This window comes from Sminthopsis crassicaudata, chromosome 2, assembly GCF_048593235.1.
Source record: "Sminthopsis crassicaudata isolate SCR6 chromosome 2, ASM4859323v1, whole genome shotgun sequence".
NCBI classification, from domain to species: Eukaryota; Metazoa; Chordata; class Mammalia; order Dasyuromorphia; family Dasyuridae; genus Sminthopsis; species Sminthopsis crassicaudata.
Window position 1 is genome coordinate 259,994,845 of NC_133618.1, and position 19,161 is coordinate 260,014,005.

The 19,161-nt window shown below is 34.7% G+C and overlaps 1 pseudogene; it reads right to left on the bottom strand.

Annotated features, from left to right (window-relative positions):
* Positions 1 to 11,785: 11,785 nt before the first annotated feature.
* LOC141552762 (olfactory receptor 11H4-like) overlaps positions 11,786 to 19,161 on the bottom strand; it is a 28,196-nt pseudogene continuing 20,820 nt past the window's right edge.

Genomic DNA, 19,161 nt, shown 5'->3' on the forward strand with positions numbered 1-19,161 from the left:
GCTCTGAATTGTAAATTTACTTTTCTTTGTTATAAAGCTAGTAATATTGGTGACAGGATTTGGATTTGGGTCTTTACTCTGAATTCAGCATTTTTTCCAAAAGTTGTCCTGCCTTATGTAGCTAATGCATAATAAGGACACAGCAAATTAATACATTCTCTTTATAGTGAAACAAGGCTTTATCATGTCTTCACTTGTGTGCTTTTGTTAAGAAATATATCAGAGGTTTTTGATACTAATAAATCAAAAGACAATGTTTCATACTACAAAGTGCATGCACTTTCCATATCATTGAAGCAGATATAAAACAAATCTTAGCCCTGAGCTTTCTTCTGATGATTAAATCTATTCTTTACTGTCTTGATGATTCATAAAGGGTATGGATGATACTTAGATGTTGTCTATGAAGTAAATGTCACTAAATCACAGGTTCTCAGATTTGGAAGAGACCATAGGGACCTACTAATAGGTTCTAATCCAGAAGTGTCAAATTCACAAGTCATGGATTGCATGAGGCTGAAAACCTTCCTGAATGTGGTAGGAACCAGAATAAAATATAATTGGGAAACATTTAACAAATAAAGAAATAGAAAATAGAAAATAGATATTAATTTTTGTTTTCTTCCCAAAGTCAATATGTAACCACAGAGATCCTTTTGTATGAATTAGTGGCTCCATTTCTGTTTATAATTTTGACACCAGTGGTCTAACACACATGTGAACATGAGTTCTCATCACAATATACCTGACAAGTGGTCCTCTCTACTTTGCTTGAGGACCTACAGCAAAGGGGATCCTGTTCTTGCCTGAGGCTGTCTAACCTACTTTATGGATACTACCAGTAGTAGATTCCTAATGAATGTCAAGTTTAAGTTTGCCTCTTAGGAACTTTGCCCATGCTTCTTATTCCCACTTCTGCATCCAAGTAGAATAACTATCCCTTTTACTTGTGATAAAATATTAAATGCCTTTCTTCTGGCTTAGCATTCTTGGTTCCATTAAACAATCCTTGGTAAGATGTTTAGCCATAGGATGTTATCTTGAGGTCTTTTACAATCATGGCCAATATCCTTTCTCTGGGTGCTCTGCAGCTTATTTTCTAATATGCAGCACTAAGAACTAACCATAATATTTCAGAGATAATCTGACCAAGGAAGGCTTTCACTTTAAAACAGTAATTTCTGTACCCTATACTTCTCTTGATGCAGTAGCATATTGAATGAGTAACTTTTAATTATCACACTATCAACTCATTGAAGTTGCAGTTCACTAAAACTTCCAGATCATTTTTGGATGGATTATCTATGTAACAAATACTCCTTTTCCCCCCCTTATAAGTTCTATCTGTCCCTCTCTATTTCTATCACCACCTGAATAATACAGGTCTTCATTACCTCTTGCTTACATTACAATTGTTTCTTAACTTCTTTACCTGCCTTTTGTGTCTCTTAGCTCCAATCAATCCTACAGAGATTGAATCATGCTACCATCAAAGATATTTAATAATTTCATGTTCTTTATTGAATAAAGTCCAAGTAATTTGAATATAAAAGTCCTTTCTACTTCTTACATGCTATACTTCTGAATTCCTTATCCTTGTTGAAATTCAAAGTTCAGTCTATACATGACTGTAAAAATGGTGTAAGAATATCCATATCAGGTTTCTGTAGAACCTGAGGCCACAGCTATTGATAGAGAACTATCTTTAATGTTAATTATGTCCAAATCAGCAGAGTTTAACAAAAAAGCCATAATTCAGGAAACAATCTAGAGACCACACAACATATTCTCTTATGGATATCTTACCTTTAGACACAAGTGAATAATAGCATGTTATGCCTAGAGTGAGGAAGACCCAAATTTGGTCTGGTGCAATTACTTGCTATGTCATCTTGAGCAAGTCATTGAACTGTTTTCTACCTTGACATTAAGACCCAAAACAGAGATATCTTGTTTCATCTTAACACAAGTCTAAAATCCTTACCTCTCTCTTTTATATAGAAATATAAATGGTATCTTTCCAACTGAGTGCCTCAGTATATTTTCTCTACAAATTTATATTTCATATGCATTCTTATAGGAACACTGAATGCTTCCTAGATTGGGCTGAATGGGCTTCCTAGATTGTCTTTTTGAAGTTTATATAATTTAGGAACAATTTAATAATGGGTAAGGGCAACAGGAAATTTAGATCCTGAAGAAAGGCAATAAATTGGTATGGGAAAGTAAATGGACAAAGAGGAAAATTATCTGTATTTAAATTACAAAGTAAGACGGAAGTCATAATGGAGGGAATGTTACTGATAGATAAGTTGAAGGCATCATTGAATCCTGCATAGACAATTACTGGGTAATGCAAATCAACGCAGTCTTTTCATATTAAGTTCTGTACTAATAAGTTTCTACACATTTTAAAAATATATATATCATCAAGTTTGCCTTATGATTTCATGCAGGAAGAATAAGGGCTTCAAAAAATGTTGAAGATCACTCATGGACTTTTGAATGAATATTCCATATTAACATTTTAGGAGCTTAATTTAGTATTGAGAATATCAACTTCCAAGTAGGGTAAAAACTGAATCTAACAGCCTATAGTTACATAAATGTATCCTGTATAGTGTTGCTTAATAGAAAAAAAATGTAGTTCTCAAACATGCCAGCTTTTCAGAGATTCAATGAAGGTTTAATTCATATTTTCTTAGGAAGAAGTTTGTAATGTATAGGTATGGAATAAGAAAATAACTACTCACTGTTGTCTCCATCAGTCATGATTAGACCTAAGAAGAGAAACACTAAGTTTGGGCTTTCCTTTCAAATAATTCATTCACTCACCTGGAACTGAGCACTCTGGATTCTGCACTCTGTCCGTTTTCCTTTGACCTCTGATCCACATTTAATTGTCAGCCAACATCAACATGTACTAACTGTGTTATAAACTTTGGAACTTTGTTTATCTTAGCTCTGATGGAGTGCAGAATACATTGCAAAGGAAGACTATTCTGGGGTTTTTTCAGTAATCAATGCATAGGAAAAATGCATTGAAAAATGACCAGATGAACACTAGTTTAGATGGTATTTTTACTTGGTAATTGTTGTTTTCTAGTTTGTGTTGAAGAAGAAATCTTTGGAATAACTGAGTCTGAACTATTTCTCTCATCGGTGAAATAGATGATGTTGTTAGGTGGTTATTAATCAATTAAATAATATTAATCATTTAATAGTATAAACTCTTGGAATCTGACACCTGATTAAGGGAATTTAAAAGGGTGTGGAGATAATAGTCATTCTCTTACAAGACTTAATTTCTGCTTTATGTAAATTATTTCTTTCAAGTCCTAGATTTCTTCTTAGGCATCATTAGTTGCTACCTTAAGTATCTCTTCATAGCTCCTCCTCCATAAATTTGGTCAAACAACTGATTCTTGCGTATAACTAATATATATATATATATAATGAAGTAGATAAAAGTTTGGGAAGCTGTCTTAGTGACTCTCAGGAGAACTTACATTTTTTAAAATGGGGGACAGTCTATTGAGAAAACATCATCTCTTGGGAATGAGAAGAAGGTTAATGATTCATAGGTCTCTTCACTACCTGATGAAATGTTTGCCTCACACACTTCTGCCTTCAATGACCTAAATTTGTGTCAGAATTCTCTTGTGGTTGCTTTTGAAGTGAAAATGTACATCACTATCCTGCAAAATTCAAATATATATATAAAACTTCTTTATTTTTTTCTATAATTTTCTTCATTTTTGTGAAATCATGATGAGCATATCATTTTTAAAACACCTTTTCATAAAAATTGAATTAATCTTTTTAAAAATAATAATTGAATTAATCCTAACATATCATGGTAATTCCACTAATTAAATAACTAGTATCACCTTATAGAGGGTCAGCTATATGGTGAGAGTGGATAAAATGCTTGGTCTGGAGTCAGGAAACTCATCTTTGTGAATTCAAATCTGGTCTCAGATACTTACTAGCTGTGTGACCTTAGGCAAGTCACTTAACTCTTTTTGCTTCAGTTCTTCCATCTGAAAAATGAGATAGAGAAAGAAATGGCCAACTACTCTAGTTTCTTTGCCATGAAAGTCACAAATCAAGAAAAACAGGGCATGAATGGACCATCACAACAACAAAAAACCAGGTCATTTGTGGATGGAATATTTGTGTAACATTTTCCATTTTTTCCCTTATAACATCTATCCTCTTTTTTCTATTTCCATCACCACCCATAGTCATTCAGGCTTTCATTGCCTCTTGCTTGGACTCCTATAATTCCTTCTTAACCTGTTTTTCTACTTTTATTCTTTTGCAGAAAACAATCAGTTCTATAGAGGCTGTGGGACCCAATTGTACAAAGATCTTCAATGCCTAAAGATTTGTTAACTTTACTGAATAAAGTGACTTGATGATCACTAAAGTTCTTTCTAGTTCTTACATGCTTCTAATTGTGGCTTTTCAAAACCCAATCTGCCTTTTTGGATGGCACATTAATTGACACACATAAATGAAAAGTCCTCAGAATGTAATTTTGAGGCTACAATGGAGCCTGAAGCAAAAACTATTGAAAGATAACTACTTAAAATACTGTGTCCAGATCATTTAATTTGGGTTGAGGGCAGAAGGAGATATTTTGTTTGATCACACAACTTATTATTATGTATATTGTGAATTGTTCTTCCATAAAACAAAAGCATGCCAGAGGAAAAAAGGATTATATTTAAAGTGTGATTCAATTCAATTTTCTGAGGAAGAATTATGTAGTGTATAGGTATGGAAAGAGAAGCTAGCTCATCCAACATGGTCTCCTTATCAAATGGTCTTAGAGCAAGCTGAGAAGAGAAATCTTGAATTTGGACTTCCCCATTCCAACTGTATATATTTTCATTTGAAATCTGGGCTGGAAAGTCTTTGCTCTGATCTCTGCTTCACATTTAATTGTTACCCAACATCTTACAAAGCTCTATGCCATTATAGCCTTAACCATGGAACTTTCCATTTCTCCTCCTTTAGCTCTGGCAGAGTACAGAATGGATTGTATAACAGAGTTTTTGGATTACTTGTAGTTAGTGCATAGAGGCAGAATAGTGATGTTCACCATTTGTGAAGCTGTCTTTACTTGTAGGTTGATATATCTAGCCTGAATTGAAGAAGAAGCCTCAGGAAAACCTGAGTCACCTTCCTGCTTCACTTTTCTTAAGTAGATAAGGTTATTAGGAACATGATATGTGATATTTCTATTCTTCATGTAGCTGGAATACTCTTAGAGTCTGATTCCTAATGAAGAGACTTTGAAAGGAATTGGGAGATGACAAAGGGAATTAGATAGCCATAGGGCAGAATTTGTTTTTCTCACAAATGATTTCCATGATGTCCCAGGTATGTTTGCAATGATCTTTGGTTGGGCTTTAAGTGAACCATCTATATGAGCACCTTCTCTCTCATTCATAGTAGATTGGCCTTTAGGTCTAAATGTTTAGGATTACATTTAGATGGATCTCAGGAGAATGCCCATTAGTTTAAAAGGAGAGGGAATAGTCTCCTGAGAAATAATCTACTCTTGGAAATGAGGAAAAGTTTCATGATTCTTTCTATTCCCGAAGAAATATTTGCCTCATATACATCTTTTTCAAAATTGTTTTTTAGTTTTTGACGCTTACTTTTATATGATTTTGATTTCCTTTATCCTCTACCTCCCCACTCTCCTTATACCTTAGCATGATGTCAATGTGGTATAGGTCATAGATGTACAATCATATTAAAGTTATTTCCACATTAGTCATATTGTGGAAGAAGAAAATCCATGAGACAGAAAAGAGAATGAAAAAGGTGAAAATGGTATGTTTCAATCTATACTCAGACTTCACAGTTCTTTCTCTGCATGTAGATAACATTTTCCATCATGAGTCTTTTAGTATTGCCTTAGATCATTATTTTGTTGAGAAATACAAAATCTATCAAACCTGATTATTCTTTTGGTATTACTCACTTCACCTCTGCATCAGTTTAACACATCTTCCTTCTAATAAGCTGTATTTGTTTGGCTTATCTACCACAAGTTAATATAATTAAATTTAAGCAACAAACATTTTGTTCTTTTTTTTTTTTTACCTTTTACTCTATTTTTATGATTTTCTTCCTTTCTGTTCAACCATAATAATTTTATTTATTTATTTGTTCCTAGTTAATTTATTTTTAATACACATTGCTTTATGAATCATGTTGGGACAGAAAAATCAGAGCAAGAGGGAAAAAACATTGGAGAGATAAAAAACAGAAAAAAATGAACATAGCATGTGTTGATTTACATTGCTTCCTTAGTTCTTTTTCTTGATGCAGATCTGTCCAAAGTCTGTTGGGATTGCTTTGGATCACTGACCCACTAAGAATAACCAAGTCTTTCATAGTTGATCATAGTCCATTCTTGATGTTATTGTATACAGCGTATTCCTGGTTCAGCTTGTTTTGTTCAACATCAGTTCACATAAATCTTTCCAAGCTTTTAAAAATCACCTTTTCATCATTTTTTAAATATAACAATAATATTCCAATATCTTCATATACCACAACTTTTTCAACCATTCCCAATTGATGGGCATCTACTATTTTTCTAAGTCTTTGGATAAGCATTTAATTTATTAAACATCTTTTTCACATTTATTGACATAACCTTTTTCTATGCCATGATCATTCCTCTCTCATGATATAGCTAGTATCTTCTAAAATGCACTCAATACTTTTGTTCTTATTCCAGCTCCCTCCCTCATTTCCTCCTTTCCTTCTCTGTTTTTAAAACTCATTTTTACAGGTGGTATTAGAAGCACAGTGTTCATTGATAGAAAAGAAGAATGATTATGTAGCAAGTCCTTTGGGAAAAGTTCCACAGGGTTCAGAAATGTGCAAAAATTCTTATGAATTAATTCTGAGATTCAGCAGGTAAAGAAGGCAATAGGGTTTTGGACAATCTATTAGGAGAAGCAGATCTTCTAAAAATGAGGAAGTGATAGTCATGATATATGATGCCATGGCCATTAGGGTTGTGAAATCTTGACACCATGCTATATGATGAAGAAATTGGGAATATTTCATTTGGAAAATAGTAGACTTAATAGTTGTCTTCAAATGCATGAATGGAGCTCACATGTGAGCCTTTGGAGTTTCAAAAAAAAAAGTTTATTTTGTTCTAAGTTGCTGGTGAATCACATGTAGTACTTGGAAACTACACAATCCACATGATTTACAGTGCAGTCAAATGACTGGTCCATGTTTTCTCCTCATATCATGGTTCTATGCCCTGTTGCTCCTTGGTTTTGTGTTCTCCATTTGTTCTGAAGACTCCTTTTTGTTATTCTATTATTCTGTTGTTGATTTTGCTTACCCATCTGGCAATGTCCCCTTTTCTCCAGGAGTCAAGGAACATTAGCATTAACTTTCTACCATGTTCATGTGAGGCTGGATATTTCTCTATATTTTTGACAATTCCCATACATTCCTCTTTTTGTGGTCTGCATAATTCTTTTCATGCTGAAGCAATTGTGCAGGTGCTTTAGAATCACCCATTTATGAAAGAAAAGAAGTTTTCCTAATTCTTTTTGGTGCATGCCCACTACATTATCAGAAATGATGATGGGAGCCTTAACTAATGTTCCTATTTTCTTATTATAAATTATGACAACATATTAAATGTATCTTAAATCCTCTTTAATGAAAATATAAGAAAAGGTCAATGAAGCACTTAAAAATTATTTTTCACAGAGATCATATTTTCTGTTTGTGTCAAAGGCCCAGAATATTGAAGATCCATATTCTCTTACAAAAAAGAGCTAATAGTTCACAGTGTCTAAAACAGGTAGATTTAGAATATACATTTCTCAGATTATGATATGAGTTCAAAAGGCAGCTCATTGATTTAATCCATCATTCTCACTCTGTCTCTCTTTCCCCTCCCCTTCTGTTATTCTTCCCTATTTCTGCCCTCCTGCCCTTCCCACTCTGTTTCTGTCTGTCCTTTTCTGTTTCTGTGTCTCTGTCTTTCTTTCACTCTGTCAATCTTATATAAGCACTGATGATGGGCAATAATTTGGTTCACAAATAGAATAGGAGAAATGGTTGTATTTTATGTGGACTATTCTTTTCTCCTGACACATATCTATCCTTTTAGCACCAGTAATCTTCAAGAGATGGATAGCATTTGTCTGAAAATTAGGAAACAATAGGAAAATTAGGAATACAATGAAAAAACAATTGTGTGTGACCCAAAGGAAAACAGAGGTATGGTAAATGTAACTAGGCTAAGCTACATTACTGATCATGAATTGCCTACAAGAAGTGTCATCAAAGAGTCATTAATAAGAGAATGTTTGATTGGGAAAAGAAGGATCATCATTTAGTGAGAATAGGGGATAAGAGAAAAGTTACACTCAGTTTTTGAGCATGATGTTTGAGGTTTTGTTTACTACTCTTTTTTTTTTTTTTTTTTTGCTGAGGCAATTGAGGTTAAGTGACTTGCCCAGGGTCACACAGCTAGGAAGTGTTAAGTGTCTGAGACCAGATTTGAACACAGGTTCTCCTGACTTCAAGGCTTGTGCTCTATTCACTATACCACCTAGATGCCCCTTAATTATTACTCTTAAAGAGTTTCATAGTTCCTTTAAAAGTATAACCATGTACTTAATAGTTTCAATCAATAATTTCAATAAATTCAATGCTTTATTACTTTTCTTTTTCCATCACAATTATTCCCAAACCCCTATTTCCTTCCAATTCAATAAGTAATCATTTATCACAAAGAAGAGATACATGTAACATGTTAATACAGTAACAATTTTCCATAGTCTCCCATTTTTTTCTAAAGAATGAAAGATGATACATTTCCTCATCTATTCTATAGGTCTGGTTTCATCTTTTAAAAATGTGATTTTAGTTTATACTATTGTGGCTATGGTATTGAGTACTTCATCTTACTGAAACATTTCAAAATGTACACATTCAGAATTCAAAGACTGAGAAGAAGGGCACCAGCATGTTTCATAGCTTGTTTATTTAGGATGTAAAGGATGATATGGATAAGAACTTCATAAAATGAGAAGACATTGGGATGTCCCTCTCTATATGTTGGTGGGATTGCTCATACATAAAAATAAAAAAGTAATTTTTTTGTTCCCAAAGCAGTAAATGGAAATCTTTTATTTCCTCGGTTTACTGTTACTTATAATCTGTGAATATAGAGGGCAGAGTCAAGATGGCACAGAGTAGACTGGACTTTACCTGAGCTCTTCTTGGCTTCCCTCAGAATCAACACCAGATCAAGCCTTTGAACAGATTTTGGAATAACTGAACCTATAACAAATTTACAGCAGAATATATCGTGGCAAGATTTCAAGAAAGATCTGTTTCAATTAGTCAGGAGGGGACATGACCCAGCATAGGTTCAGTGCAAGGAGGCCAGAGTGGAAAGGCCCTGTGCAGGGAATCTAAGCTCTTAGCCAAAACACAGAAGCATTGGCTACTTTGTCTTAGTTCAGAAGGCCTGTGGCTCAGGAGACTAGCTGTGAGACTTTCAACACCACTACAGAAAGCAAATAGTGAACCCCTGAATCATAGCATAACAGGTAGGACTTGTCAGGCTCACTTAGCACAGGGGGGAAAGCCAGTAGTACTTACCCTAGCAAAGCATGAAGCTACTGTCACCTTCTAAAGAAAGCTTGGGCTAATCTCCCCTGTGCCCTAGGAGCAGATCTCAATTGTTGGAATACACAGAAGCTGTTAGAATATATGGGAGTCACCTAACAACAGCTGCTGAAGATCCAACCCAGAATGGATCTCCTCTTGTGAGAGGATGATAAAAGGAGACTGAGAGGCAGTTGTTCTAACCTCTCTCACTGAGAAGCCATTGCACGGTCTGACCTCTCTCCTCTTCCTTCTGCCTCTAATTTATCTCATTCCAAGTTTGCAACACCTGTGTCAGCAAAGGCTGCCCTGCACCTCCTTCAGATGTTATGATCCACAGCTGTGGAGGCACTCGGAGAATTGACCTGTCCCTTAATACTCAATCTTTAAAAATGATCGAAAAAGCAAAAGGAGGTCTGACCATAGGTAGGTGTTATAGAGACAGAAAAGAATAGAACTCTGAAGGCATTAAAGACAAAATGTCTCCAGATGAAATTTCAAAGGGGAGGATGAACTTGTCTCCAATTCAAAAGTGTCTCTTGGAAGAATTCAAATAAGATCTTAAAAGAGAAGAAAAATCAAAAAAGGAAATGGAAATTACAGAAGAGTTTGGAAAAGGAAAAGGAAATTAAATAAATAAATGATGAATCAATCCCTAAATTTGCCATTTTCCCAAGGCATAAATGCTCATACTAACAATTTAATAACCTTAAGGACACCCCCAGTGGTTACTCAGTAATAAAGAGAGACCTAGCATCTTCCATAAAAATCTCTCATTCCAGATGTACAGGCGCCTCAGGGCTATCAGGTCTCAGTGTACAAGTGTTCTTTCACATCTGGGAAACACTACATCTTCATTTCTACCTCCTGAAAGTCCTACCTTGAAGATGGAATTCTAGTCTCTTTTTTTGTTTCCCATTTCAGTTCAGTTATGAAGGTTTTTTCTCTTGAAATTACTTTGTATAGCTTTATGGATTCCTTATATTTAATTATTTGTTTACATATTTGTTCCTTAAGTAAAATGTAGGGTCCTTGATGGCAGGGGTCATTTTGTTTTTAATTTGTTTTCACAGCTAGGTGGCACAGTGGCTGAAAGTCTGGGTCTAAATTCAGTAAGACTTTTAGAGTTCAAATGTGGCCTCAGACACATACAAGCTGTGTGATTTTGGGCAAGTCATTTAACTCTGCTAGCTTTAATTTGCCGGTCTATAAAACAAATTGGAGAAGAAAATGGCAAATTACTTCAGTATATTTGCCAAGAAAATCCCAAATGGGATCATGAAAGAGTGGGACACAACTGAAAAGACTCAACTAGAACTGCATTTTGGATTAAAATGAATGGTTTGTGTTTGAAAATTTCCTTTTGTCCTTAATCTGAATCATAGTCTTTGAAAGTCTCTTAAAAACCCACACTAAATGGTTCCCTAAAGATATTCATGGTTTCTTCTAAAAATAAAATATTTCATTTTGTTCTTTGCATTCTAAATGTTCTCTTGTTGATATTGAAGATTGTATTCACTAAGAAAATTTATAATGGTAGGTTCTAATCAAACCAGGCAAAAGAGTCAATTTGTAGTTCTGTTTAGATCAAAGTCTCAATCTCTATTTTTCCAGTTAATTTTTTATTTTAATCTTTATATCACCTCTTTGAATGACCTCAGTCACAAAGAGTTAGTGGATTATATAAAAATGAATCTATTTCTAGCAGTCAATAGCAGAATGGACTGGGATGATCCAAATATCAAAGAATAAGTAAAACTATTTTAAAACCTATATGATCATTAGTGTTTTCAAGTATTGGTTTTATTTGATTCTTATTCTTAGCTGAGGTTATTTGATTCTTAGTCTCAGTTGAAGTTCACCTGAACCAGGATAGCCAAGGCAAAGCATAACAAGATAAGGATTTTTCTGAGAAGCTTTCTCATCTCAACTCTCAACTTTCAGAACTAGTATAAGAATATGCCTTACTCAATATTCCTTTATTCATATTTGTTTCTTCTATTGTGTTGCTGAAGGCAAGTACTTTGTCATTGTTTGTTAAAATTGAATTGTCTGTCTTTAGAGCATAAAACCACATGTAAAATTCATGTATGCAGCTTTTCTTTTATTCTGAATCGATTCCTAGGACTTTTCTCAGAGCAGCCTTCATCTCCTTGTTTCGGAGACTGTAGATCAGAGTTTAAGTGTGGTGTGACCACTATATACAATAAGCTTATGATCTTTTGTACTTCAGAGTTCTCAGATGTTGGACTCACGTACATGATCATAAGGCTCCCAAAGAAGAGGCAGACTATGGCTAGATGGGAACCACATGTGGAGAAGGCTTTACGCTGGCCAGCAGCTGAAGGTACTTGTAATACAGCTCTTAGTAGGAGGATATAAGAGCCAAGGATGTAGAGTATGGAAAGGAAGGTGAGGAAGCAGCTTAGGATAGAGAACAGAATTTTGGTGGCAGGAGCAGGGACATATGATGGAGCTATTAGTACATCCCTGTCACAGACAATATGGTCAATGATGTTGGAATCAAGAATGATAGCTGAGAGAGCTGGATAGTAGATAGAAAAAAGACTAAGAAGCCCAGCACCCAACATACAAACATCAAGGTACAACAGTGCTTTAGGGTCATGATAGTTGGGGAGTGTAGTGGGCAGCAGATGGCAAGATAACGGTCATAAGCCATGATACACAGGAAAATGATTCCAGTTGCAGCAGGGAGAAAAAGAAATAGAATTGGATGAAACAGCCAGGAAAAGAGATGGTTTTTGTTTCTGAGAGAAGGTTTCCTAAAATTCTGGGCACAGTGGAGTTTATATACCAGAATTCCAGAAAGGCAAAGTTACCTAAGAGGATATAGATGGGTGTGTGGAGCCTCTCTGGTCCCACCTCACTGCACACATGATGGCCCCATTCCCTGCCATGGTTATGATATAGATTATGAAGAAAAGAGAAAAGAGTAAGATTCGTGTCTCCCAGGTACCAGTGAAACCCAAGATGATAAATTCAGTCACAGTATGTGCTCTTGACTTGTTCATTGAGTTTGAGCTGTGGATAAGATAGAAAAGGTCAACACATCAATGGTCTTTCATTTTAGTCATTATTAGGACAAGGATTTTAATGAGCACTTGATAGAATTTGTAAAATAAATATCTTGTCATATGCAAATCAGTTTATAAAATAATAATTATAATAATATTATTAAAATAATATAATAATTGTGTGCTCTCACCTCACAATCTGTGTTTTTCTAAATTCCTCAGACTTCAGCTTTGTTGATGCCCTATTCAAGAAAGAGAAGAAAGGAATAAGTGTTTATTAATGGATTCTTTGGAGTTGACCTGGGCTAAGCAAATATAATTTGATCCTCCAATTCAGACTTCAATTGCCATCTCTCCTTGTTTATATGGTACCCAAGATTCAGGTATCTACAGAAACAGACTGTCGGATTTCCTTTTCACTCATCCAATAAAGTCATAACAACTTTTTAGGTATTTAAGAAAGATGTATCATTTGAAGAAGACTTTTAATGTATGTACGCTTTAGTACCAAAAAGTTCAACAGCCCAGTTTTCAGAATTTGTTACTTGTGGTTATTTTTATACTATAAAACATTTTTTAAAATCTTTCATAGCTCTTTGCAGGAATGTTATGGCATCTTTTCTGAAATATCAGTAAGTGATATTTTAATGTTATTTTAGTTTGCAGTAGTTGATCTAATCTGAATGAAAAGACAAAAATGAACTAATTCTTGACTGTAAGATCTTTATATTTTATCAGGATCTTGATTTAATTTCATAACAATAGCTAAATATTTTAAACATTTTAAATATAGCTCATTTGACATGCACAATAGTTTTTTTAGTTAGGTGACATAGATAATATTATTCTGAATTTGCAGATGAATAAACTAAGGCTCTGAGCTATAAATTTATTTGTCAGTGTTATTGAGATAGTAACTCCGGTGGTAGAATTTGAATTCTAGTCTTTATCCTGAATTCAGAATTTTTTGCAACAAATCATGCTGGCTCATGTAGCTAAAGCATATTAAAGATACAGCAAATCAATACAATTTTGTTTCAGTGAAAAACATTTTCATCACATCTCAGTGTGGATATTTTTGTTAAGAAGCCTGCCAGAGGCTTTTGATAATGATAAATCAAAAGATAATGAATCATAGTACAATTGTATACATGTTACAAATCACTAATGCTTAATATGAATTTTCTCTTGATGATTAAATCTATCCCTTATTATATCTTGATAACTGATAAAGTATATGATACATTGCAGAACAATTATTTCTGAAAATTTTTGTATGAAGTAAATGCCACCAAATAATAGACTCTCTTGAAAGAGGTCATAGGCCTTCTAATAGGATTTAATCTGGAGTTATCAAACAGACAGCTTATGGACTGTATGAGGCCTACAATCCTTCTGAATTTGACAGGAGCCAGATTAAAATACAAAACATTTAACAAATAAAGAAAAATACAATATAATAGATAATGTCAATTTAGGTCTTTTCTCCACAATTAATATACAAACATAGGAATCCTTCTATATAATTCAGTGGCCACATTTCTATGAGAATTTGAATCTAATGATTTAACTCACATGTGAACATGAAGACCTTCTACAATGTACGTGACATGGTTATTCGTACTTTGAAGACTTGCAAGAAGGAGGAATCCTGTTTTCTCCTGAGATTATCCAACCTATTTTATGGACAATAGCAATATTGTCCTAATTCCTAATAAGGGTCAACTTAAGTTTGTTCTTAGGGACTTTGCCTATGTTTCTTATTCTATCCTCTCCAACCAAAGAGAATGAATCTAGTCCCTTTTACCTGTTATAGTTCCTCAAACACATTCTTCCTCTGCCTTAGCATTCTTGATACCATTAAACAATCCTTGGCAAGATGTTTAATCTTAGGATATTATATTGAGGTCTTTCACCATCATGGTCATTACCCTTTCTCCGGGTGCTCTTCAGGTTATTTTCTAATATGCAGCACCAAGAACTAACCCTACTATTTCAGAGATGATCTGACTAGGGGTGACTCTCACTTTTAGACAATAATTTCAGTGTAGTATGCCTCTTTTGATGCAGTACCATATTGAATCACACTATCAATCCATTGAGAGTTCATTTAAAACTCCCAGATCATTTTTGGATACAATATCTATGTAACCAATACTCTCTCCCCACCCACATTTATAACTTCTGTTCTTCCCTTACTATTTTCACCACCATCTTAGTAGTGCAGGTCTTCATTACCTCTTGCTTAGACTTATAATTGTTTCAATTGCTTCTTGTTTCTCTCAGCCCCAATCATTTCTACAGAGATTATATTATGCTACTGCCTAAATATCTTTAATAATAATAAAGTTCAAGTGACTTGATTACCAAAGTCTTTACCAGTTTTTACATGCTATGCTTTTGAATTCCTTATCCTTTTTGGTATTCAAAGCCCAATCTAGCTTTTGGGATGCCACATGACTGAAATGCCAGAAAGAAAGAGAGATCAAAAAATGTACATTTCAAGTTTCTGAAGAGCCTGAAGCTACAGCTATTGAAAAAGAATTACCTATACTGTTTAGTGGGTCCAGATCAGCATACTTGGACAAAAAGACCGTGATTCGGGAAATAATCTGGGGACCATGCAGCATTTGCTCATTTGGACATCTTACCTTCAAAGAGAGCTGATGATAAATTGAATATATTAGGCCTAGAATGACAAGACATGAGTTTAAATTCTGTCTGGGGCATTTATTAACTATGGGATGGTGGGCAAATCATTCAATTGCTTTTTGCCTTGGTTTCTTCAACTGTAAAATGTTGACAAGAATAGTACTCTACAGCAGGGTTGTTGTGAGGATCAAATGATATGATATTTGTAAGAAGACCTTAGACAATTCCTGGCAGATAATATATGTCATATAAACAGTATTTTCCTTTTTCTGGAAGGAAATCATGCTCTAGGAAATATCTGCAAAACATATATAAAAGAGAATAGACTTCAGGACCCAAGGCACCAAAGATATATTGTCTTATTTCAACACAATTCTAAAATTTCTCTCTCTCTCTCTCTCTCTCTCTCTCTCTCTCTCTCTCTCTCTCTCTCTCTCTCTCTCTCTCTCTCTCTCTCTCTCTCCTCTCTCTCTCCCTCTTTCTCTCTCTCTCTCTCTTTCTCTCTCTCTCTCTCTCTCTCTCTCTCTCTCTCTCTCTCTCTTTCTCTTTCTCTCTCTCTGTCACACACACACACACACATTCTTTCTATCTCTTTCTCCTTCCTATGAATTTCTGTGATTGGGAGGGACAATAGAAATTAATCATCAATTGGTCAGTTGGGCTTCATTGCTGAAATGTTCTGGTTTATCAAAGCCTATTGCCTAGCAGAGGTATCAGGGCATTCTTGTGATCCTGAGACTATCTAAACCAGGTTCCTGCTCACCAGAAGATAAGCAGGATTACCTTTTCATTGTTCTAGCAAGAATCTTATCTCCTACTCACAGTGATGTGTTGGAACCAGATTAGAGAATAGTTTAGTTTAGTTTAGTTTAACACCTAGGGAATCAATAAACAGAATTAATCAGAACTTGATGTATTGTTTTGTTGATAGTCTAGACTTAAAATTCTTTTTTTTTTTAAATAATTTTTTATTATATATATATTTTTATAATATTATCCCTTGTATTCATTTTTCCAAATTATCCCCCCCCTCTACTCCCTCCCCCCGATGACAGGCAATCCCATACATTTTACTTGTGTTACAATATAACCTAGATACAATACATGTGTGTAAATACCATTTTCTTGTTGCACAATAAGCATTAGATTCCAAAGGTACATGTAACCTGGTCAGACAGATATTAGTGCTAACAATTTACATTCATTTCCAAGTGTTTCTTCTCTGGGTGTAGCTACCTCTGTCCATCATTGATCAACTGGAAGTGAGTTAGCTCTTCTTTATGTTGAAGATTTCCACTTCCATCAGAATACATCCTCATACAGTATTGTTGTTGAAGTGTACAGTGATCTTCTGGTTCTGCTCATTTCACTCAGCAACAGTTGATGTAAGTCTCTCCAAGCCTCTCTGTGTTCATCCTGCTGGTCATTTCTTACAGAGCAATAATATTCCATAACCTTCATATACCATAATTTACCCAACCATTCTCCAACTGATGGACATCCATTCATCTTCCAGTTTCTAGCTACAACAAAAAGAGCTGCCACAAACATTTTGGCACATATATGTCTCTTTCCCCTCTTTAGTATTTCTTTGGGATATAAGCCCAGTAGTAGCACTGCTGGGTCAAAGGGTATGCACAGTTTGATAACTTTTTGGGCATAGTTCCAAATTGCTCTCCAGAATGGCTGGATTCTTTCACAACTCCACCAGCAATGTATTAGTTAGACTTAAAATTCTAATGGAAGAAATATTAATAGTATTTAAGCTGAATGGGGCATTATGCCTATATTCCCCCCTAAAAATTTGTAAACATTTCTTAGCATACTTGCTCTTTTACATGCATTTTATTTTTTGACTCAAACTCATTATCATCTCTATTCAACTTGGTGTCTTGAGGCATGAAGCTTTTTTTCCCTAATATAGTCATTCCTTCCTAAAACTATTCTTGAAATTCTATTCTTTTTTATAATTTTACATAGAAATATAAAAGTTATCTTTCTAAGTGGGTGTTCAGAATTAAGTGTATTCTCTCTACTAATGCATGTATCACATGATTTCTTTCTTCCTTTTTTTTTTTTTTTTTCTGCTGAGGCAATTGGGGTTAAGTGATTTGCTTAGGGTCACACAGCTAGGAAGTGTTAAGTGTCTGAGGCCAGATTTGAACTCAGGTCCTCCTGACTTCAGGGCTGGTACACTGTGCCATCTAGCTGCCCTTATCACATGATTTCTTATAAAAAGACTGAATGGGCTGACTAGATTTCTTTTTTGGGGTTTACAAAACTAGGAGCAATTTAATCTGGGGTGAAGGCAGGAGGTAAGATAGACACTCAAGAAAGGTGACAAATCACTTTGGAGAAGTAAATGGACAAAGAGAAAGATTATTTGTACTTGAAATGTAAAACAGGATGGGAAGTCATACTGGAGGGAAAATTGCTAAAATATAAATGGAATGCATCATGAAATCCTGCAAAGTCACTTACTGAGTACTGCAAATAACACAGACTCTTAATGATGTGTTCTGCACTAATAAGTTTTAACATATTTTCTTTATATTTTATGAACTATATCTAATGATTTCATGCAAGAAGATGAGGGAATTCTAATGCTGAGGATCACTCATGGATTCAATATTAGCAATATCTTGTTGGGATTCTCTGTTGGAGAATAATAGAGAGTACCAATTTCCAAATGGAATCAAACCCTACTCTAACTGCCCTTAAGTGTTCTGTGTGTGTTGTTGCTTGACACATAAAAGCTGTAGTTTTCAAAGCATGTCAGTTTTTCAGAGATTTACTGTTAAGTATACCTCAAAATTTCCTAGGCAGAAGTGTATAGGGATATATATGTATGTAATGAGAAGATTGTTACCCACTATGGTCTCCTCTCAGTTATGAAAAGAGCTGAAAAAAGAAAATTTAAGTTTGAGCTTTACATTCAAATGATTTATCCACTCACCTGCAGCTCAGCACTCTGGATTCTTCACTTTGTCAGTCTTCCTTTTGATCTAGTATCCACACAACTGCCACTCAACATCTTAAAAGCTCTGTACTAATCATTGTATTACCTTGGGAATTTTCTTTTTCTTAACTCTGATGCAGGAGAGAATAGATTATATAGGAACAGAGTATTCTGGATTCTTTCCAATCATTAGGGCATAGAAAAAAAACAACCCAGAAAAACAATGATCAGATGATCACCAGCTTAGATGCTATCTTTATTTGGTAGTTCTCATTTCTCATCTGGATTGAAGAAGAAATCTTAAACACCTGATTCACCCTCCTGGACCACTCCCCAATTGGTCAAGTAGATACAGTTGCCAGGTGAATGGTATGTCATATTTATTTTTAATCAATTAATAGGTTAAAAACTCTTGGAATTTGATCCCTAATGAAGGGAATTTAAAAGGGTATGTGGAGATGCAGAGAGTGAGTCTCTCAAGGATGATTTATGGTTCATCTGAATTATTCTTTTGAAGTTTCAGTTTTCTTCTCAGGCATTATTAGTTAATTCTTGAAGTGTCCCTTCTGTATTATCCTCTCCTCTCCACCACCAGTTTGGGTGACCACTGGATCCTTAGATATAAGTAGATGCAATAAAGTAGGTAAAATTTTGGGGACCTATATTGGTGAATCTCAGGAGAATTTTCATTTTTTTTTAAAGGGGACCAGTCTACTGGGAAAATCTCTCTTGGAAATAAGGAAAAGATTAATGATCTACAGGTCTGATGAAATGTTTGCCTTAGTTACTTCTGTCTTCTAATGACCTAAATCTGTGACAAATTTATATTATTAA